General features: G+C 44.7%; 1 protein-coding gene across 1 annotated transcript in view; it reads right to left on the bottom strand.

The window, feature by feature from the left end:
* Positions 1–23065, bottom strand: part of LOC121288294 (netrin-3-like) — a 251320-nt gene extending 228255 nt beyond the window's left edge. Inside the window, exon 1 of the mRNA XM_041206820.1 lies at positions 22999–23065. The gene's annotated coding sequence lies outside the window, so the exon portion shown is untranslated. The remainder of the gene's footprint in view (positions 1–22998) is intronic.
* Between the last annotated feature and the right edge of the window lie 1584 nt (positions 23066–24649).

Below are 24649 nucleotides of genomic sequence, written 5' to 3'. Positions count from 1 at the left end.
GACTTTAAACTGACAGGCACATAAATAGAACAAAGGCAGCACTGCATTAACTGGCAGAGTAAGAGCCTTGTTTAAAAAATCAGGTAGATGGTGAGTTCCCAAATTTGGAAAAAGGGAAGGAGAGAGAATCATAGAATGGTTGCATCACATAAAGATGCCATTCAGCCCATTGTGTGCATGGACGCTCTCTACAAGACTGACTCAACTAGTCCTATTCCCCTGTCCTTTCTCCATGTCTCTGCAAATATTTTTGCTTCAGGTGCTTAACCAGCTCTCTTTTGAAAATGACAATTGAATCTGCCTCCGCCACACTCTCAGTCAGTACATTCCAGATCCTAATCACTCACTGCATAAAAAAGCTTTTCCTTATGTTGCCTTTGGTTCTTTTGCCAATCAACATAAATTGTTGCCCTCTGATTCTCAGCCCTTCTGCCAGTGGGAACAGTTTCTCCCTATGTACTCTGTCTACAGCCCTCATAAGAATACTTCCGTCAAATCTCCTCTCAACCTTCTTTTTTCTAAGGAGAGCAACTCCAGTTTCTCTAATCTATCCTCATAACTGAAGTCTCATCCCTGGAACCATTTTCATAAATCTTTTCTGCACCCACTCCAAAGCTTTCACATCCTTCCTAAAGTGTAGTGCCCAGAATTGGACACAATACTGCAGTTGAGGCTGAACCAGTGTTTTACAAATGTTCACCATAACTAAAGCCCAGGGTCCCAAATGTTTTTTTAACCACTTTCTCAACCTGCTCTGCAAACTTAATGATTTGTGCACATTTAATCCCAGGTCTCTCTGTTCCTGCAGCCCCCTTAGAATTGTATCCTCTATTTTGTATTGCCTCTCTTCATTCTTCTTACCAAAATTTATCACTTCACACTTTTCTGCATTAAATTTCACCTGCCAAGTGTCTGTCCATTCCACTAGCCTGTCTATGTCCTCTTGAAGTCTATCACTATCCTTCTCAGTGTTCACAATACTTCCAGGTTTTGTGCCATCCGCAAGTTCTGAAATTGTGCCCTGTCTAGGTCATCAATATAAGGACACAAATACAGAAAAAATGGGGGTGTGGGGAAAGAGGGACACAAAGAGAGAGGGAGAGGCAGATAGAGATCACAAGACATAGCAGGAGAGATATAGGAGAGAGATATCAAGTGAATAAAGAGATCGCTCTGTGGTTGCATCTGTGTAATTCAAATTCCCTATCAAAACTACATATTGGCACTGCAGATCCTGCATCACAGGTATTTCTGCGCCTCTTGTGTCTCAAGTATTCTTTCAGAACCCATGTCACAGGTAATCCTGCACCACCTGTGTCACAGATATTCCTGCATCTCCTGTGTCATGGGTTTTCCTGCAGTTAACATATTGCAGGAACTCACAGGACTTCCAGCAGATCCCATGTCGCAGGTATTCCTGTAGATCCTGTGCCACGAGGCGATATGGTTTAAAAGTGAAGAAACAAATTCGGAGGGAGTATTTTCATGCAAATGATAATTGCATTGTCAATTCAGTTAACAGGGAAAGATGTTGAAGCAATTGGGGTCAAAAGACAGTGGAATGTGTTTCTGGAAATAAAGAAAGAGAGGGAATCAAAGCTGGAATATTTGACTTTGTATAGCTGTGTTAGACTACACAGCTAGTAGAAAGGGAGGTAGGTGGATTAGTGTATATGGAGACCATATAAGTTTCTCTCTACACTGGCCCATCAGACACTCCAGGGAAGGCTTAGGTGTGAAATTTCCTTATCTTTATTCTTTCACTGGATGTGACAGTTGCTGGCAAAGCCACCCTTCGTTGCCATGCCTAATTACTGTTGACAAGGTCATGGTGAATCACTTTCTTGAACTGCTGCAGTGCATGTGGTGTGTATACACCCATAGTACTGGTAGGGAGTTCCTGGATTTTGACCCAGTAATAGTGAAGAAACTGCAATATAGTTCTAAGTCAGGATAGTGTGTCACTTGGAGGGAAGCTTGCAGGTAGTGGTGTTCCCATGCATCTATTACCCATGTCCTTCTGGTGGTAGAGCTTGCAGGTTTGGAAGGTGTTTTTGAAGGAAGTTTAGTGAGTTTCTGCAGTGCATCTTGCATCGGTGGTGGAGGGAGTGAATATTTAAGGTGGTGGATGGGGTGCCCAACAAGCAGACTGCTTTGTCTTGGATGGTGTAGAGTTTCTTTAGTGTTGTTGGAGCTGCACCCATCCAGGCAAGTAACTTGTGCCATGTGGATGGTGGACAGACTTTGGGGAGTCAGGAGGTCAGCTACTCGCTGCAGAATTCCCAAACCCTGATCAGCCCTTGTCAACACGGTATTTATATGGCTGGTCCAGATAAGTTTCTGGGCAATGGTAACCCCCAAGATGTTGATGGCAGGTGATTCAGTGAAGGCAATGGAATTGAATACAAAGTGGAGATGAATAGATTCTCTCTTGTAGGAGATGGTCATTACTTGGCATTTCTGTGACACAGATGTTAGTTGCCACTTAATCAGCCCAAGCCTGAATATTGTCCAGGTCTTGCTCCGCATGGATACAAACTGCTTCAGTATCTGAGGAGTTACTAATGGTACTGAAGAAAATGCAATCATCAGTGAATATCCCCAGTTCTGATTTTATGATGTGGGGAATGCCATTGATGAAGCAGAGTGGTGTCCTAGTTTGGGCCTAGGACACAGCCCTGAGAAACTCTTACACAGCAAAGTCCTGAGACTGAGATGATCGACCTCCTACAAGCACAACCATCTTCCTTTGTGCTAGGTATGACTCCGACCAGTGACGAGTTTTCCCCTGATTCCCGTTAACTTCAGTTTATCTTGGGTTCCTTCATGCTACACTCGGTCAAAAATGTGGCCTTGATGTCAAGGGCATTCACCCTCACCCCACCTACTGAGTTCAGCTCTTTTGTCCATGCTTGGACCAAAGATGTAATAAGGTCAGGAGTTGAGTGGCCCTGCCAGAACCCAAATTTTGCATCAGTAATCAGGTTATTGCAGGATAAGTGCCGCTTGATAGCGCTAAGACACTTTCCATCACTTTGCTGGTGACTGAGAGTAGACTGATGAAGTGGTAATTGGCTGGATTGGATTTGTCCTGCTTTTTGTGGAAGAGACTAGCATGCCAGGAAATGGGAACCTGAGAGGGAATTTGGAAAGGAGAAAAACAAAACTGGTAATGGGAAGTAGAAAAGTAACAAACAAAAGCAGAAGGCAGCAGAAACAAATGCCAGCATCAAATAGAGTCAAAATATGGAATAATGTTAAAAAGACAGAATTAAAGGCACAATATCTGAATGCACTCTGTATTCATAACAAGATAGGTGAATTGATGGTACAAATAGAAGTAAACGGGCATGATCTAATTGCCATTACAGTGACATGGCTGCAGGGTGACCAAGGCTGGGAATTGAATGTTCATGGATATTCGACATTTAGAAAGGATAGGCAAAAAGGAAAAGAAGGTGCGGTAGCGCTGATAATAAGGGATGAAATTAGTACATTAGTGAGAGGGAATCTTAGGTCAAAAGAACATGATGTAGAATCTGTTTGGATGGAGCTAAAAAACAGCAAGGGGCAGAAAACATTGGTGGGAGTTGTTTATAGGCCATCAAACAGTAGTGGCAATGTAGCGGATGGTATCAAACAGGAAATTAGAGATACATGTAACAAGGGTGATCCAATAATCATGGGTGACTTCAATCTACATATAGATTGGACAAATCAAAAGAGTACTAAGGTTGTAGAGGACAAATTCCTGGAATGTGTATAAGCTGGTTTTCTAGAACAATATGCTGAATAACTAGCTAGGGTACAGGATATTTTAGATCCAGTATGCACTGAGAAAGGACAAATGAATAATCTTGTTGTAAAAGAACCTTTAGGAAAGAGTGATCATAATATGATGGGATGTTCCATTAAGTTTGAAAACGATGTAGTTCAGTCCGAAACTAGGGACTTAAATCTAAACAAAGGAAACTATGAAGGTATGAGGTGCAAGCTGGCTGCGGTGTTTTGGAAATATGCATAAAAATGTATGATGGTACACAATTTAAAGAATTAATACATAGTTTGCAACAAATGTATGTTCCTTTAAGGAACAAAAACCCAACAGGAAAAGTGAGCCAACCATGGCTAACAAAGGAAGTTAAAGATTATAGTAGATCAAAGGAAGAGGTTTATAAAGTTGCCACAAAAAAGCCTAAGGATTGGGAGCATTTTAGAATTCAGCAAAAGAGGACAGGGAAACTGATAAAGAATGGGAGAATAGAATATGAATATAAACTGGCAAGAAACTTTAAAAAAATGAACTTAAAAAGCTTCCAAAGATATGTAAAAAGGGAAAGATTAGCAAAGACAAATATGGGTCCATCACAGGCAGAGACAGGAGAATTTATAATTGGGAATAGGGAAATGGCAAAGAAGCTAAATAATTACTTTGTGTCTGTCTTCACAGAGGAAGATACAGAAATCATACCAAAAATACTATAGAGAACCAAGGCACTACTGAGCATGAGGAACTGGGAGAGATTTGTATTAGTAAAAAAAGTAGTACTGGAGAAATTAATGAGACTGAAAGTTGATAAGTATCCTGGATCGATGATCTACATCCAAGAGTTTTGGAAGAGGTGGCTATAGAGATAGTGGATGGTCATCTTACAAAATTATGCAGATTCTGGAATTGTGACTGCAGATTGGAAGGTTGCAAATGTTACCCTACTATTTAAGAAAGGAGGCAGAGAGAAAATGGGGAGCTATAGACCTGTTGGCCTGATGTCAGTAGTAGGGAAAATGCTAGAATCTATTTTAAAGGATGTGATAATTGGACACTTAGAAAATAATGATCTGATTGGGCAGTCAACATGGATTTATGAAAGGGAAATCACGTTTGACAAACTTGTTGGAGTTTTTTGAGTATGTTACCAGCAGAATTGGTAAGGGGGTACCAGTAGCTCTGAAGCTCTTTAGCTCTGAAGAAGAGACATACGGACTTGATACATTGGGCAGAATATAGCGCTCGTCGGGCAGGCATGCGCCCGACCTGAATGAGCATAAAATGATGCGCAATATTTTCACTGCCTGGCCAACTTTATGGGTGGCGGGCAGGCGAATCGGCCAGGTGGCCTTTGGATTTTTTGTGAAACCTCATCCACGAGCGGGATGAGGTTTCAACCAGTGAATATAAAAAATAACTTTTTCAGACTCATTTCTAACATGTCCCTGCTCATGCATCAGAGTCACTTGAGGGGACATGTTTTTAACATTTTTAAATTCTTTACTTTTTATTTTAAAATGCTTCAGCTCCCTGAGGCAGCTCTGCCTCAGGCAACTTTTACTGCGCGCAACCACGCACATGTGCGAACTTCCACGCTCGCCCTCCTCCCCCCCCCCAACCCCGGCAGCGCTGAGTGCTACAGTGTGCGATTCCAATTAATGGCCAGCTAATGTGAAATCATGGTCGGGGGCCGATCATGGGCAACGGTTGTCTTCCTGACCACTCTCGGGTCCACCTGCCGAGCCCACCCGATGACCGGAAAATCCTGGCCGTTAACTCTGTTTCTCTCCCCACAGATGCTGCCAGACCTGCTGAGCTTTTCCAGCATTTTTGTTTTTATTTCAGATTTACAGCATCCACAGTATTTTGCTTTCATCACCAGTAGATGTGTATTTGGATTTTCATAAGGATTTTGATAAGGACCCACACAGGAGGTTAGTAAACAAAATTAGAGCAATGGAATTGGGAGTAATACACTGGCATGGATTGAGGATTGGTTAACAGGCAGGAAACAGAGAATAGGAATACTATGACTAGTGGGATACTGCAAGGATCAGTGCTTGGGCCCCAGCTATTCACAATCTATATCAATAATTTGGATGTGGTTATCACTTGTAATATTTCCAAATTTGATGACACAAAACTAGGTGGGAATGTAAGTTGTGAGGAGGATGCAAAAAGGCTTCAAGGGGATTTAGACAGGTTTAGTGAGTGGGAAAGAACATTGCAGATGGATTATACTGTGGAAAAATGTGAAGTTATCCACTTTAGTAGCAAAAACAGAAATGCAGAGTAGTTCTTAATTGGTGAGAAATTGGGAAGTGTTGATCTCCAAAGGGACTTGGATGTCCATGTTCACGAGTCATTGAAATCTAACATGCAGGTCAGAAACAATTAGACAAATAGTAGGTTGGCCTTTATTGCAAGAGGATTTTGAGTGCAGGAGTAAAGACTTCTTGATGCAATTGTATAGAGAATGGTGAGACTGCACCTGGAATGTTGTGTCTAATTTTGGTTCCCTTACCTAAGGAAGGATATATTTGCCAAAGAGGGAGTGCAATGGAGGTTCACTGGACTAATTTCTAGGATGATTGGACTGCCCTGTGAGGAGACAATGAGGAGGTTGGGCCTGTATTACCTCGAGTTTAGAGGATTTAGAAGTGATCTAACTTCTTTAAGGGCTAGACAGGGTTGATCCAGAAGGCATGTTTCCTCTGGCTGGAAGCTACTTTGGACTGAAATGAGGGCCCAGAAGGAAAAAAAACAGTTCAGACCAGTACTCTTATTTCCCAGATTTTACTGTTGTTCCATTTTAAGGTATACAAGAGCAGTTATGACCAGTATTCTTATTTTCCAGTTTGTACTGAGTTTTCATTCTGGGGAGGAATTTCTTCACTCAGACAGTAGTGAATCTTTGGGATTCTCTACCCCGGAGGGCTGTGGAAACTCAATCACTGAGTATGTTCAAGACAAAGATAGAAAGATTCCTAGACATTAATGACACCAAGGGATATGGAGATAGCATGGGAAAACGAGGTTGAGATAGATGATCAGCCATAATCTAATTGAATGGCAGAGCAGGCTCGAGGGGCTGAATAGCTTAGGACATACCGGGGAAATCCACATTGTCAAACAGATGCCAGTGTTGTAGCTGTACTGGAACAGCCTCCCACACTGACGCTCCTGTGCCCTCGAGTGAAATGGCCAATGTATTGCCAAACAAAAGGTTAGCATATACACACTACAAACTGAATTGAAATGGGCAAACCACAAACTAACAGCGCATAAAGAGAGCAGATATTATCAGGGATAACCTCAAACCAGGTCCCAGAATCAGAAAGCAATTGCAGGGCCAGTCAGAGCTGGGGTCGGAAATGGAAACATGACAAATTGATTCTATCCTTTGTAGCATTAGAGTTTTATAAGTGTCATCTTAGCACAGAGGGTAGCGCTCTCAACACTGGGTCAGAAGGCCATGAGTTCAAAGCTCACTCCAGAGACAAGCACTAAACTCAGGCCAACAGTCCTTTGAGGGAGCACGCCACTGTCAGAGGGTCAGTACTGAGGGAGTGCTGCACTATTGGAGTGGATGTACTGAGACCCCGCTGCACAGTCGGTGAGGCAGTACTGAGGGAGTGCTGCGCTGTCAAGGGTGTCATCTTTTGGTTGAGATGTTAAACCGAAGTACTGTCTGCCCTTGTAAAAGATACCACAGCCATGATTTTGAAGACCAGCAGAGTTATCCCTGGTATCCTGGCCAATATTTAGCCCTCAACCAGCATCACTAAAACAGACTATCTGGCCATTATCTCATTGCCCTTGTGGGAGCTTATTGTGCATAATTTGTCTACTGCTTTTCCTACATTACAACAGAGACTAACCTCAAAATGTACTTTGGAATATCCTGATGTTGCAAAGGAGTTAGCTCTTTCTTTATAATAGAGAGTGAATTGGAATGAATGTCCAGAAATTTCTACAGACATCTCACAGAAAACAGGAACCTCGTAACACTTAGCTCCATGGCTTTATCTATCAGTAAGGTATTGACTGGCTGGATCTTTTTTCTCTTCAGAAAGGAAGGCTGAGGGGTGACCTAATAGATTTACTACAAGTGTATCTGGCATAGCAAGAGTTAATGTGGGACTAGGAACAATACCCACAGTGTAATGTGTAAAGAGACACATGACCTGAGACTAGATTTAGTTGTGGACTGGACACAGACCTGTGTAGAAGCAAACAGGGAGTTAGCTCATAGCTTGGGAAATACCATTTAGAAAGCACATGGTTATCTGTAATCAATAAACACTTAATATTAAACCACACATGACTCTGAACCTCTTCATGAGAACTGCTGAACAAACATACAACATGGTGGCAGTTAAAGGAAAAACCCATAACCTCAGAGAAACCGGAGCAAAAATTCAAATGCTGGAAAACTAAAGAAGCAGCATTCTGACCTGACTAAAAGCACCTGAAGTGAAGACACAGAGGGACATCACCTGAAAGAAGCTCCTTTGCAGATCTGAAAGCAGAAAGGCAGAAGAAGAAACTCCACTGTGCAGCTGAGGACTCCATAAGATCTTGTGGAGGTCTATTGTGAATGCCCACAGAATGCACAGTCAAAGGACATAGTAGGGGGTGAACAAAAATTCATTCTAAGCCAGGACTAGTTTAAAATGCTTCAGTGCTGTCAAAACGTCAGAGCAGATCGTTTCCAAAGCACTGTGGCCAGCCCAGGTTCAGAATTGATGCCATACCACTTGGTGGCCAAGCCTGTTAAAAAAAAGTGGAAGGTTTAAAAATCTCAGCCATAGCCGGGAATCGAGTGTAAATCACCTGAAAACCCTGCATCTCACAGGGAAGGCTCAGAATAGTTGATTGATTAATCGCTGCACAAAACTAAAGGCAAAGAGGTCAAGACCACCATCGCTGCAGGAGCCAGCCTAAATGCGACAAGTGCAGGAAGGCTTTTTGATAAAATGGTTACTGCAGCGCCATCTTTATAACCTGCATAGCATTTAAAGCTGCACTCACCTGAACTTTAAAGCAATCATGGACAAAAAAATAAACATTACCAGAAAAACTTGGACTGATCCAAGGCCCAGACCAAATACAAAACTGGGCACTTTGGGAAAAAAATTCTTAAGATACATGATAGCTTCAGGATTAGATACAAAGACAGAAGCTGAACAAGTGAATACACTACTTTATTCAGTAGGTTCGCTAGCCGATGATATTATCACTATGCAAGTAATAAACAAATCCTCAGGTAAATTTGATGAAGTTCTAAAATCATTCAATACAGTTTTAATCTAAGAAGCCACAAAATTTTAGAAAGAGCAAAATTCAACATGTCCAACAGCATGGAGAACCAGTTGACTCTTTTATAAATGAATTATACAGATTGGCTGAAGGTTTTGACTATGGTGATCTTCAGTCAGAACTCATAAGGAACAGAATTGTTGTCATAGTGGCTGATGATGCCCTTTCAGACATACTACAAGCCAAGGAAGATCTGACCCTAGAAAAGGCCATCCAAATAATCAGACGGTCTGAAATCTGCCAAAGCAACAATCCATTTTATGTGGCGAAAGCAAGCCATGGTACAGAGCAACCCCAAAGCAACAAAAGGACAGAGAGACTCCAGGCCATGGAAGGCAATACCCAAGCTGGCCACTAGAAGGTGGGAGACCATGTCAGTGCTGTGGAGCCAAACAACCCCACAGGCGAGATCAATGTCCAGCAATCTTAGTGCAATGTTTCAACTGCAACCGCCTTTGACACTTCGGAAAGCTATGCAAAGCTAAGGCACCCAGAAGAGTGGAGGATCGCAAGACAATCCATGAGATTGAGATACCACACCAGGAAGAGACTCAACCTCTTGGGTGAGGTCAAGGATCCTGGATTCTCTTTTTGGAATATGGACATCTCAGTAAACGTTCACTTCATCAACTTCAAAATGGACATGGGAGCCAGCATTATGGTTCTCTCAGATAAGGAACTGTGGCTGAGACATCTCTGGCTATGAACAACAGACACACCTCTCTACTGGCATGAAGGAACCCTACTTCCAGAAATAGTGATTCCAGGAATCACTAAGGTATGGTGGCAAACAGATATTCAAAGTCATGTACGTCATCCAAAACCAATCTTTTTCTCTCTTCAGCAGAGAAGCCCGTGTTGCCCTTAACCTTCTTAAAATAGCAGAAGATATCAAGACAACCTCTGTCATCAACTACACAGAACTGTAAGTTCCAAGAGGCCCACCAGTAAAGTGACTCTAGACTGGAACTTCAGCTCTGTATTGTCTTCATTCAGTCGCTTTGTCCAATCTCTTTGCAGGTGGCAGAAGCTCCTCTTTGGTCAGACCAGCCAAACCTTCAGATAATTACCACCATACCTCAAGTGGAAGACACACAGGAAAATGACCAGCAACAGAAGAATGAGCCCCCACCCCAGGATCCAACAGTTGCTGTCACACTGCCTGTAAACGCCACGACAAAGACACTGCAACATACAGCCAAGGCGCAAAGCCACAAGACAATGCTGGAGCAAGGAATTAGCAACTGTCAACTCACCAGAGCACACCACAGTGAGGCACGGTGGCACACAGAAGAACACAGTGTCGCGATAAAAGCCAAACTGCAAGGTGAGCCCATTGATGAGGGACATCCAAACGACAGGGTAGACACCATCAGCCCCCACAAAGATCAGGGCAGATCACATGGAAAAAGAAAAACCAGGTTCTTACCATGAATAAACAGAGTGAACATTCTATCCGGAAAGAATAGGACAAGCCAGTGGCCCTGAGCAGAGAAGATGGGGAATTGACAAAGAAAAGTTCAACTCCAAGGAGCGAAAAAGCGTATCAGAAGAAGACAATCAAGCGCCAGAAACGCAATTTACAACTCAAATTCCAAATCAGCAACAGTCACCCAAATCAACAGGACCCACCAGTTCTCTGAAATTGACCAGAACAAGATCTGGAAGAATTGTCAAGCCTCCAGATCGTCTGTCTTTATAAAGTCAGAGGATTGAGGGGGCGCGAAGGGGTAGCATGATTGTAATATAAATATGTTGGATTTTCCTCTATTTCCCCAACCAAATTCAGGATATGTACCAATGGAAACTTTAGAAAATGGGGCTATGCAGCCAACAGAATGCTGGGTTTAGCTTCCTATTCTGCTACCTCTCCAATACAGTAGTGCTCACTCATCTGCTGTTAACCCACCAATGCAGCAATGCTCACTCATTTGCTGTTACTCCTCCAATGCAGCAATGCTCACTCATTTGCTGTTACTCCTCCAATGCAGCGATGCTCACTCATTCGCTGTTACTCCTCCAATGCAGCAATGCTCACTCATTCGCTGTTACTCCTCCAATGCAGCGATGCTCACTCATTCACTGTTACTCCTCCAACACAGCAGTGTTCACTCCATGTTATTTTTCCCCTGTAGCAATGCTCACTCCCTGTAACCACTTCCATGCAGCGGTGCTCACTTCATAAATGAGGTTATTGCTTTCCTGCTTCTGTGGCACTAGATCCTGAGCTATGCATATCACAAAAGAATTTTTAAAAATATGAAGTTGTTCCAGATGTGCATGGCCCAGGCTGAAGCTAAACAGACATGAAGGGCAGGTGGGATTACTTAAAGTTACATATAGTAGCTTTGGCAAAATCTCAGTGTGCGACAGACACCATACACAATGAAAGGTGTCAGCCCCAATGATGAGCCAGGACCATAGGAGCCTCTAGGTGGAAGAGAGGGAAGTCAATCAGGGTTTTAGTGCCTGATCACTATCCTTCTGGAAACAGCAGGTGGATTGACATCAAGCAAGAACACAATGTGCTGGGCTGTGATCTGGCCTGCTGCATCACCCACCAACACTGACAATCTGCAATCAAAGCTGAAGAATAGGGTGAGGAATAAGTATCCAAACTATGATGAGACAATGCACAACTTGAGAAGCATAAAATAGGCAGCGAGGCAACAGGATGAGTAAGCAAAAGATCAAAGTTGATACAGCAGCTGGGCAAAGGAGTGTGCAAAATACAGCAGGTGTTCAACAACAGAGTCATTATGACACACAGGAAGGCCATTCAGCACATCGGGTTCATGTCAGCTCCCTGTAAAGCAATCCAATCATTCCCTTTTCCCTGCTCTATCCTTTTGGCTCTGCCAGTTGTTTCTGTCAAGTGCCAACCAATTTCCTTTTGAGATCATCGATCATCTGTCCTTCCATCACCATGAAAGGCAACGAGTTCCAAAGTTCTTTCTCACATTTCTTCTGCATCTCTTGTTCAATACTTAAATCTATGTCCTCTAGTCCTTGTACCATCACTTAATAGGAATAGCTTATCTTTATCTACCTTATCCAAACCTGCCATAATCTTGTACACCTCTACAAAACTCTCCTCAATCTCCTTTGCTCCAAGGAGAACAACCCCCAGCTTCTCAAACTTAATCTTGTAGTTAAAATGTGTCCTGCCACCTTCAAAGACCTATGCAGACCAACACCCAGGTTCCTCACTCCCTGCACAGTCTTTAGAATTGTTCCATTAAGTCTATATTGCCTCTTGCTATCCCTTCTGCAAAATGCATCACCTCACACTTCTCTGTATTAAATTCCATCTGCCACTTGTCTGCCTATTCTGCTAACCTATCTATGCTCTGTTACAGTTGATTGGTATCATCCTGTCTGCCACACCTCCAAGTTTGGTATCATTAGCAAATTTTGAAATTTTACTCTGTATTCCAATATTCAAGTTATTTAAATATATCAAAAAAAGTAATAGTACAAGCATTGAGCCATGGGAATACCACTGTCTACCATCCTCCAAGTCTGAAAAACAACCATTTACCACTGCCCACTGATTTCTGTCCTTAAGCCATTTTTAAAAATTAAATCTGACACTGACCCTCCTTTAAATTAGCCTCAATTTTGTTAACTAGGGGAGGATTTTCCCCTCGTCAGGTGGGTGTGGCAGTCACCACCCGCCATCGGTCTCCAATTAACGGCCAGCCAGCATGAAAGGAGCGCTAAGAGCCTTAGCGCTGCTGGAGTGGAGGCGACGTGTGAGTGCTGAAGTGTGCGCATGCGCAGGGGAGTGCACACTGACAGCTCCCTGAAGGCACAGAGATGCCTCAGGGAGCTGATGGATTTTAAATACAAAAATAAACTTTACATGTGTGAAATAAACATGTCCCCACATGTGACTCAGTCACATGGAGGCGGACATGTAAAAAGGGATGTTAAAATTTAAAATTTTTTTTTTAGTCAGCATTGGAAATCTCATCCCGATAAGGCTTTGTTAAAAATGCAAAGGCCATCTGGCCTAGTCACTCGCCTGCCAACTGAACGGTTGAGTGGGCAGCGAAAAATGCAGCTTAATTATTTACATAAGGGCCTTAATAAGCCTCTTAACTGTCGCTGGGCACGCTACTGCCTCTCGCGCACGCACGCCAACCAAAAGATTGCGAGAGTGCGAGATGACATTGGAATGCTCACCCAATGTCATTGCGCACTATTTCACTCCCGCTCAGATTGGGCACGCACCCACCCGTGGGATGAAAAATGCGACCCAGATTTTTATGTGACATTTTGTCAAATGATTTCTTAAAATCCATATAAACAACATCCATTGTATTTCCTTCATCAACCTTCCCTGTTAATTCATCAAAATGTTCAATTGGGTTAGTTAACTATGATCTGCCTTTTACAAATCCCTGCTGGCTATCCTTAATTATCTCAAACCTCTCCGAGTGCCTGTTGATTTTTTTCCCCGATTATTGTTTCTAAAGCTTTATCCACCACTGATGTTAAATTGACTGGCCTGTAATTATGAGGAATGCCCTTACACCATTTCCTGAGCATGGGTGTCACATTTGCCACTCTCCAATCCCCTGGCACCTCCCCCTATCTAGGGAAGATTGGAATATTATGGAAAGCCCTCCTGCTATTGCCATCCCCAACTCCCTTCACAATCTGGATTGCAGACCATCCAGATGAGATGACTTATCCTCTTGAAGCATAGTCAGCCTTCCCAGCACATCCTGTCTTTCAATTTTCACCCCATCCATTACCTCTACCAGCTCTGCTACTATCGATATTTTGTCAGCATCCCCTTCCTTAATAAACACTGACACAAAGTACCACATTAAATATTCTAGCTTTTCCCTGCACCTGTAAACATATACCAAACTCTTTGTCCCTAATAGGCCTCACACCACCTCTTACTACCAGCTTAATATTTACATGCTGATAGAAGATTTCCTTTTGTGCTGACTGCCATTCTATTCTTATATTCTCTCTTTGCCAGTCATAGTTTCCTCTTCACTTTCCCTCTCAACATTTGTATTTGACCTGGTTCTCACTTAAAGAACCCACCTGACATGCATCATAGATTTTTTTTTTGTTACATCATATTCTCAATCTCCCTTGTCATCCAAGGAGCACTGGCTTTTGTTTCCCTGCCTTTCTCTCTTGTTGGAATGCACCTAACCTGTACCTCAAACATCTCTTATTTAAAGATCATCTATTTTTCCATTACAGTTTTCCTGACCAACTTTGCTGTAATTTTACCCTGGCTACATTCCTTCTCATCCGATTGAACTTAGTCCTCTACCAATAAGTGTGTATAAGAACTTGTGTGTGTGTGTGAGATGTGTACATATTTGAAAATGAGTATGCACATGTGCATGTGTGTTAGAGAGAGAGATGAGTGTATGAATGTGAACCAGATTAAGAGCAAACATATTTTTCCACGCCAGGAAATAGTTTGTACAGTATTACTTGAAGATACCCTCTCCCTGTTGTGGATTGCAGGAGCTGAAGCCCCACACAGTCATATACTTACTTTCATTGTATATGTGAAAATGTTAGCCTAAACCCTGTCAAAATCTTAAGAGGAGTTAACTACTAAATGTTAAATATTTTAATAGTGTTCAGAATTGGATACCCATGGATTCCTAATCATGTTTTACAAGGCTGAACACTATTCCATTGCTACAAAATCTGTAAACTCACCAAGGCTCCTTAGGCAGCACCTTCCAAACCCATGACCAACAGCATCTAGAAGGACAAGGGCAGCAGATACATGGGAACACATGGCCTGGAAGTTCCCTTCCAAGTCACTCACCATCCTGGCTTGGAAATATATCGCTGTTCCTTCACTGTTGTTGGGTCAATATCCTGGAAATCCCTTCTGAACAGCACTGTGAGTGTTCCTACACCCTGTGGACTGCAGCGGTTCAAGAAGGTGGCTCACCACCACCAAGGGCAACTAGGGATGGGCAATGAATGCTGGCCCTGCCAAGCAAAGCCCACATCTCACTTGAATTAAAAAAACTCTCTAATTCATTTTTCTCCCTTTCTGCTCTGAAAATGTTGATACACTCTAGTAGACACAAATGTACAGGGAGCCCTCCTCAGTCACACCAAAACAATCACGATTCATCTATGAACCACAAAAGCAATTGTCAGCCAACCTGGGGTCATGCAACCAGAGTACGTAAAGACTAGTTTAACTGACCAAACGGTAAGAGCGCAGTCACTTGAGCACGTAAACTAGGCTAATAATCCAGTTTGGTACTGAGGGAGCATTGAATTGTAGAAGGGACATAACATAGGATTATATTATAAAGGAAATATTGCACAGAAACAGGCCATTCAGCCCACCCAATCCATGCCAGTGTTTATGTTCCACTGGAGCCTCCTCCCATCTTCCCTCACCTAAATCTATCATCTTCACCTTCTATTCTCTTCTCACTCATATGATTGTCCAGCTTTCCCAAAAAATACCTGTTCAATTCAACCACTTCCTGCGGTCGCAAGTTTCATATTCTCACCACTCTTCGCGTAAAGAAATTTCTTCTGATTTTCTCTATTCGGTTTCTTGGTGACTATCTTATATTGCTGGCCTCTAGCTATGCTCTTCACACAAAAAGAAAAAATTCTCTCTGTATCCACTCTGTCAAAACATTTCATATTGTTAAATACCTCTATTAGATCCAGATAAAGTATGTCTACTGCATTATCATTGTATACTCTCTCGGTTACAATCGCAAAAATTCAATAATGCTGATCTAACAAGATTTTCCCTTTTGAAATCCATGATGAATATTCATTGCTATAGTTTTCATTTCTACTATTCTCTCCTTTAGTAGGGATTCCATTATATTTCCAACTGCTGATGTTAAACTGACTGGATTCTAATTCCCTGGACATGGTCTGTCCTTCTTCTTAAATATAGGAATTACATTAACCATCGGCCAGTCCTCTGGCACTACATCTTTTTCTAAAGAATTTTTAAATATGTGTACTAATGCCTCTGCTATCTCTTCCCTAGATCTTTTTAAAATATGTGGATACAATCCATCTGTGTCAGGGGTTTTATCCTCTTTGAGTTTGTTTGATTTATTCTACATATCCTTCTTCTTTAAATACGCTTACTACATTGCTCATCTCATCATTCAATGCCATGTCTTTTTTTTCTACCTCCCTGGTGAATACCAAAGCAAAATAATTATTTCATATTTCTGTCAACTCTCAATCATTACCTGTGTGGCATTATTCCATCTATCCCTTAATAGTCCTACTCCCATCATAACCATTCTTTTTTTTATTGATGTGCCTGTAAAGTACTTTAATGTTTTGTTTTATGTTCCTTGATAATTTACTTTCATATCTCTTCTTTGCCTTCCTAATTTTTTGGCTTCTCTCCTAATCTCTTCATTTTCTCTCCTATCATGCACTCCTCTACAATCTATGTACTTAATGTACACTGCTTCTGAACCCACAATTATGCCCTTGTTTCTTTATTCATCCATGCAGTCTCACTGGTGTTTTGTTTGTTCTTTCCTATAAGCGAAATATATTTATTCTGCACACTGAACTCCACTTTAAATGGTTTCCATTGTTCTTTATTTTTGTTTGCCAATATTTTTGCTGATTTTATTTTCCAAGTTCCATTCTCAGACCCTCAAAATCAGCTTTTTCGAATTAATTAATCTGCTCTTCATCATAATTATTTCCTTTTCTATCATCATCTTCAAACATTTTATATTATGCTTACTATTGTCTAGATGTACCCTACTTTGACTTCTCTGGTCTGCTCGAGTTCATTCCCCATTAATAGACTGAATAGTGAATGTCCCCTTGTTGGGCTGTTCACGTATAGTGTCAGAAAGGAGTCCTGTCCACATTATAGGAACTCCTCTTCTGTTCAATTAATATCAGGGTGGTTGAAATCTCCATGATTATTATTCTAGGTTTTTTAACTCAATTCCCTAATTTGTTTACCTATTTCTTCCTCTACCTCCTTTCCACTATTAGATGGTCTGTAGACTAAACCTATTAGTGTGATTGATCCTTTATCATCTTTTTATTTCTATCCTTATAGATTTGGTTTTTTTTGCAGATAGTGTGTCCTTTTTTATACTGTTATCCTTAATAGATATCCATGAAGTGCTCTATTGTCAATGGGTCAGTACTGAGGTAGTGCTCCACTGTCGGATGGTTATTACTGAGGGGGCACTGCACTGTCAGAGAATCAGTACTGAGGGAATGCTGCGCTGTTGGAGGGGCAGTACTAAAGAAATGCTGCATTGTAGGAGGGCCAGTACTGAAGGAATGGAGCACTGTCGGAGATGTTGTTTTTCAGATGAGATGTTAATCAGAGGCCTCCATCTGCTCTCTCAAATGGACACAAAATATTCTACAACACTATTTTGAAGAACAGCAGAGAGTTCTCCCCATTGTCCAGGGCCAACATGAACCCCTCAACTAATATTGCTAAAACAAATTGTCCTGTCATTATCACACCTTTGTTTGGTGCATCTGGTGGTGTAGAATAGGTGCACAAACTGGATGCTGCTTTTCCTACATTACAACAGTGTCTACATTTCAAAAGTATTTCATTGACTGTAAAATACTTTGGAACATCCTGTAAAAGGTTTATTTACTTATAAGTACTTTTCATCATTTTTCTTTTCTGCCATTTCACTAATATTTGGACAATTTGTTCATTATTTCTTGGCAACAATGAGCTGGGGTTGATATGTAGGACAGGTGAGTTGTGGATGCGGTGTAGGAAAGGTGAATTGTTGCTGAGTTGTAGGACAGGTCAGTTGTAGGTGAGATGACATGTGAGTTTGAGGTAATGTAGAGTAGTTGAGCTTTATGCAGTGCAGGGCAAGTGCACCAAAGGCAGTCAAGAACAGGTGTGCTGTAGACAGTGTAGTAAAAGTGCATTGTAGGCAGTGTCAGACAGTGCGCTACAGGCAGTGTAGGACAGGCGCACTGCAGGCAGTGTAAGATAAGCGCACTGCAGGCAGTGTAGGATAGGCGCACTGCAGGCAGTGTAGGATAGGCGCACTGCAGGCAGTGTAAGACAGGTGCACTGCAGGCAGTGTAAGACAGGAGCACTCCAGGTGGTGTAAGACAGGTGCATTGCAGGCAGTGTAAGACAGATGCACTGCAGGCAGTGTAAGACAGATGCACTGCAGGCAGTGTAAGACAGATGCACTGCAGGCAGTGTAAGACAGGTGCACTGCAGGCAGTGTAAGACAGGTGCATTGTAGGTGCTGTAGGGCAGGTGCACTGGAGACGGTTTAGGTCAAGTGCACTGGAGGTTGTGTAGGCCAAGTGCAGTGTAAGCAGCGTAGGCCAGATGCACTGGAGGCAGTATATGCAAGGTGCACTGGAGGCAATGTAGGCCAGGTACACTGTAGACAGTATAGACTGTAGACAGTGTTGGACAAGTGCACAGTAAGGAATGTAGGACAATTGCAGTGTAGGAAAGTTGAACTGTAGGTGATGTAGAACAGGTGCACTGTAGGCACTGTGGGACAGGAACATTGCAGATAGTGTAGGACAGGTGCACAGCAGGCAGGGCAGGACAGCTGCACCATATGTAGTGTACGACAGGTGCAATGTTGGTGGTGTAGAATAGGTGCACTGTAGGCAGTGTAGGACCATTGCACTGTAGGTGCTATAGAACAGGTGCACTGTAGGCGCTGTAGGACAGGTGCACTGTAGGTACTGTAGGACCAGTGCACTGTAGGTTAATGTAAGAAGATGCACCATTGGCAGTGTAGGATCAGTGCTGCATTGACAGTGTAGAGCATGTGCACTGAAGGCAGTGTTGGACAAGTGCACAGCAAGGAATGTGGAACAGTTGCAGTGTAGGACAGGTGCACTCTAGGTGATGTAGGACAGGTGCACTGCAGGCAGTGTAGGACAGGTGCACTGTAGGCCGTGTGAGACAGGTGCACTGCAAGCAATGTAGATTAGGTACACTGCAGGCAGTGAAGGACAGGTACACTGCAGGCAGTGTAGGACTGGTGCACTGTAGGCAGTGTAGGACAGGTGCACCGCAGGCAGTGTAGGGCAATTGCACAGCAGGCAGTGTAGGACAGGTCCACTGCAGGCAGTGTAGGACAGGTGCACCGTAGGCAGTGTAGGACAGGTGCACCGTAGGCAGTGTAGGACGGGTGCACCGCAGGCAGTGTAAGACAAGTGCACTGCAGACAGTGTAAGACAAGTGCACTGTAGGTGGTGTAGGACAGGTGCACTGCAAGCAGTGTAGGACAAGTGCACCATAGGCAGTGTATGACAGGTGCACTGCAGGAAGTGTAGAACAAGTGCACTATTGGTGGTATAGCACAGGTGCACTGCAGGCAATGCAGGACATGTGCACCATAGGCAGTGTAGGACAGGTGCACTGCAGGAAGTGTAGGACAGGTGCACAATAGGTGGTATAGCACAGGTGCACTGCAGGCAGTGTAGGACAGATGCACTGTAGGTGGTATGGAACAGGTTCACTGTAGGTAGTATAGGACAGGTGCACTGTAGGTGGTCTAGAACAGGTGCACTGCAGGCAGTGTAGGACTGTTGTAATGTAGATGCACTAGTACAAGTGCACTGTCGATGCTACAGGGCCAGTGCACTGTAGCCTATGAAATAATATGCACCATAGGCAGTGTAGGACTAGTTCACTGCAGGTGATATAGACCAGGTATACTGTAGATTCTGTTGGACAGGTGCACCGCAGGCAGTGTAGGACAGATGAACTTAGGACAGGTGCACTGCAGGCAGTGTAGGACAGGTGCACTTAGGACAGGTGCACTGCAGGCAGTGTAGGACAGGTGCACTGTAGGCAGTGTAGGACAGGTGCACTGCAAGCAGTGTAGGGAAGGTGCACCACAGGCAGTGTTGGACAGGTGCAGTCTAGGCTGTGTGACACGAGCACTGTAGGTGGTGTGGAACAGGTGCATTGTAGGCCAACTGGGACAGGTGCACCGTAGGCCGACTGGGACTGGTGCACTGTAGGCAGTGTAGGACAGGTGCACTGCAGGCAATGTAACACAGTTGCACCACAGGCAATGTGGGACAGGTGCAGTCTAGGCTGTGTGACACAGGTGCACTGTAGGCATTGTAGGACAGGTGCACTGTAGGCCGACTGGGACAGGTGCACTGTAGGCTGCATGAGACAGATGCACTGTAGGCGGTGTAGGACAGGTGCAGTCTAGGTGTGTGACACAGGTGCACTGTAGGTGGTGTGGGACAGGTGCACTGTAGGCCGTGTGAGACAGGTGTACTGTAGGCAGTGTAGGACAGGTGCATTGCAGGCAGTGAAGGACAGCTGCACTCTAGGCTGTGTGACACAGGTGCACCGCAAGCAGTGTAGGACAGGTGCACCGCAGGCAGTGTAGGACAGGTGCACCACAGGCAGTGTAGGACAGGTGCACCACAGGCAGTGTAGGACAGGTGCACTCTAGGTTGTGTGACACAGGTGCACTGCAGGCGGTGTGTGACAGGTGCACTGTAGGCAGTGTGGGTCAGAGTGGATAAAGTGAACGTTTAAAGTGATGAATGGGGTGCCAATCAAAAAAGCTTCTTTTTCCTGCCTGGTTTAGAGCTTCATGAATGTTGGCACTGAGCTCATCCAGGCAAGTGATCTTGTGCCATGTCGATGATGGGCAGCCTTTCACGAGTCAGAAGGCGAGTTACTTGCCACAGAATTTTCAGCCTCTGGCCTGCTCTGGTAGCCACAGTATTTACATGGCTAGTCTAGTTCAATTTCTGGTCAATAATAACCCCCAGGATGTTGCTAGTGGGGGATTCACCAAGTGCTCCTTGCAGAACCTAAACTGAGCATTGGTGAGTAGTAGACAGTGCTGAACAGTTGCAGTGCAAGCAGCATTTCAGTATTGTGGTGCTGGCTGACTGGTGTCTGTCTAGGGTATGAAGAATAGTGGACTTCATCTGTTTTACTGATTATAATTCCAACTCTTCAGCAGCCTTATGTCAATCTTTTTCCTGACAATATTTTGAACATTTAGTCAGCATCTTCAGATTGTTGATATTTTTAACACTGGAAGGCATGTGATTGAAAACTTGATTAAGTCGTAGAAATAGTTTGATTAAAGAAGTGAAAAGGAAGGGGCCAGAATATAGTGTCTGTGTGAAGCATTTCCCACCCATGAACCGCAGTCTGGATATAACTAGTGGCTCCCATTAGAATAGCGGTTTCAACACCCTGCAAACACCAGCTACACTGAAGATTTCATCCTTACTTGGAAGCAGAGGGAAAAAGGGAATCTGGAACTTACTGTTAATATTTCACAAGATTAACGTGTGAGCGGTTAAATCTGCAACGAAGGTCAAATCGCACATGAAGCGAGAGGTTTCGGAAATAAAGATAAACAGAAAATATTATAACCAGTTAGCAAGAAAATAAGTGCGACCGACCCGTAACCAGTTTACTGGGGCGGCAAAACTAACAATAACCCGCACTGAGGGGTAACTCCAGCCCGGGAGCCGCATTGAAGGGTAACTCCAGAGCTGAGGGGTAACTCCAGCCCGGGACCCACACTGAGGGGTAACTCCAGAGCTGAGGGGTAACTCCAGCCCGGGACCCGCACCGAGGGGTAACTCCAGCCCGGGCCCCGCACTGAGGGGTAACTCCAGCCCGGGACCCGCACTGAGGGGTAACTCCAGCCCGGGACCCACACTGAGGGGTAACTCCAGAGCTGAGGGGTAACTCCAGCACGGGACCCGCACTGAGGGGTAACTCCAGCCCGGGACCCACACTGAGGGGTAACTCCAGAGCTGAGGGGTAACTCCAGAGCTGAGGGGTAACTCCAGCCCGGGACCCACACTGAGGGGTAACTCCAGCACGGGACCCGCACTAAGAGGTAACTCCAGCCCGGGACCCACACTGAGGGGTAACTCCAGCACGGGACCCGCACTAAGAGGTAACTCCAGCCCGGGACCCGCACTGAGGGGTAACTCCAACCCGGGCCCCGCACTGAAGGGTAACTCCAGGCCGAAACCCGCACTCTGAGGGGTAACTCCAGCACGGGACCCACTTTGAGGGGTAACTCCAGCACGGGACCCGCTCTGAGGGGTAAATCCAGACCGGGACCCGCTCTGAGCGGTAACTCCAGCACGGGACCCGCTCTGAGGGGTAAATCCAGACCGGGACCCGCTCTGAGGGGTAAATCCAGCCCGGGACCCGCTCTGAGGGGTAAATCCAGCCCGGGACCCACACTGAGGGGTAAATCCAGCCCGGGACCCACACTGAGGGGTAAATCCAGCCCGGGACCCGCTGAGGGGTAAATCCAGCCCGGGACCCACACTGAGGGGTAACTCCGCTGATCCACTGGGATTCCCGGGTGAGTGAGGACCGCTCGGCTGCCCAGAGCCGCACCTGCCGCCCGGAGCAGATCTCACTTTCAGTCGCTCCGCATTCCCGCACTCACACTGACTGGACCGAGTGAGACAGGAGGAAAGACGCCAGCTCATGACACAAAGGGCCGCACAGGGCGCGATAGAAAAGGCAGGGAGTGAGAGAACAGATTGGGGAAGTGAGTTACTGACAGACAGAAAGGAGAGAAAGCAGGTTTGAGAGACTGATAGTGTGTGTGTGTGTGTGAGAGAGAGAGAGAGAGAGCAGGGCAGAATAACTGAGGATGGAGGAATCAAACAGAGAAAGGGAGAGCAGAGATTAAAACAAAGAGCAGATGCTAAAAGGAGAGTAAATCGTAAGGGATTGAAAGCAGAGACTATTATTCGAGAGAATAATCTAGGGGAGGGAGAGAGGGCAGGTAAAAGAGACAGGAGATATTATCAGAGAGTAGCTCGGGTGGGAGGGAGGGAATGAGCAGGTACTGAGAAGAACCGAGAGTCTGGACCATCCTAATGGAGAGACTGTCAGAACTTACTGCAGTCCGAACTGAGAGTGGGAGCCGCTCTGTCTTCACTCCTTCCTGCAGCTTTTCGAGCTGCTCTGACCGGGGAGATAGTGATCGCCGATCCGGTTACCTCTGTCCCGTTCCTCGAGAGGGGAAACCACCTCCCAGCTCCGCGGAACCAATGAGAGAGGGACTGGCAGAAGCTAAATAATGAAATGAAACGGGCGGCGGAGACTAACACAAAGTGCTTAATGTTTCACAGCTTTAAAGGAATTAAAGAGGGGAGGAACTCAAATAACCCATAATATGAAAGGCTGATGATGCCAAACCAGCAAATGAGAACCAGGTTTTAAAAACATCAAACCAGCGCACCAGCCTGGAACCGAGCTGGGCGGAGGGAGCCAGAGCCGGGCTGGCCGCCTGTCAACTACGGGACCCGGCACCGTCAGCGACTCAGCCCCGGGTGTAGGGCACACCTGCCGGAGAACGGCATCCCGGTTGCCCGCCGCCTGCGAATTGGCAGAAACTGGGGAATATCTGAAAGGGATTGACATCAATGAACATCTATATCTTGGATAGCACAATCTCATATCACACCTCACTCTGTATCTCACACATATCCCCAGTTAGATCACATTACACATTCCACCTATTACCAGGGCACACGGTTGTTATACATGCACCGAGGGGTGGAAGCACTCAGCGGTGGTTCAGTGGGTAATAAACTCCCGATAAATTAGAAGGTCATTGGTTCACATTCCACGCCAGGATTTGACCCCAAAATCCATGCTGAAACTCCAGTGCAGTGCTGAAGGAGAACTGCACTGTCGGAGGGCAGTACTGAGGGACCGCTGCACAGTTGGAGGGTCAATACTGAGGGAGCGCTGCACTGTCGGAGGATCAGTACTGAGGGAGTGCTGCGCTATCGGAGGGTCAGTATGAGGGAGTGCTGCACTGAGAATCAGTACTGGGGGAGTGCTGCATTGTCAGGGGATCAGTACTGAGGGAGTGTGCACTGAGAAGCAGTACTGGGGGAGTGCTGCACTGTCAGGGGATCAGTTTTGAGGAAGTGCTGCACTGTCAGGGAATCAGTGTTGAAGGAGTGCTGAATTGTCAGGGGATCAGTTTTGAAGGAGTGCTGTACTGTCAGGGGATCAGTACTGAGGGAGGACTGCACTGTGAATCAGTACTGGGGGAGTGCTGCACTATCAGAGGATCAGTACTGAGGGGGTGCTACACTGTCAGAGAATCAGTATTGAGGGAGTGCTGCACTGTCAATGGATCAGTTTTGAGGGTGTGCTGCACTGAGAATTAGTACTGAGGGAGGGCTGCACTATCAGAGAATCAATACAGAGGAAGGGCTGCACTGTCAGAGAATTAGTATTGAGGAGTGCTGCAGAGTTGGAAATGCCAGCTTTTGGTTAAAATGTTAAACCAATGTCCCTGTGGATATAAAAGATCCCGTGGCTCTACTTCAAAGGAGAGCAGGGATTTCTCTCCGGTGTCCTGGCCAATATTTAATCCTCAAGCAACATCACATCTGGTCAAAAGCAAAATACTGCTGAGGCTATAAAGTTGAAATAAAAACAGAAACTGCTGGAAACAGTCAGCAGGTCATCCAGAGTTCTACTTTTCTTCACAGATGCTGCCTGACTTGCTAGGTGTTTCCAGCATTTTCTGT

Source organism: Carcharodon carcharias, chromosome 15, assembly GCF_017639515.1.
Source record: "Carcharodon carcharias isolate sCarCar2 chromosome 15, sCarCar2.pri, whole genome shotgun sequence".
Taxonomy (NCBI): domain Eukaryota; kingdom Metazoa; phylum Chordata; class Chondrichthyes; order Lamniformes; family Lamnidae; genus Carcharodon; species Carcharodon carcharias.
This window is presented reverse-complemented; position numbering and strand designations above follow the sequence as displayed.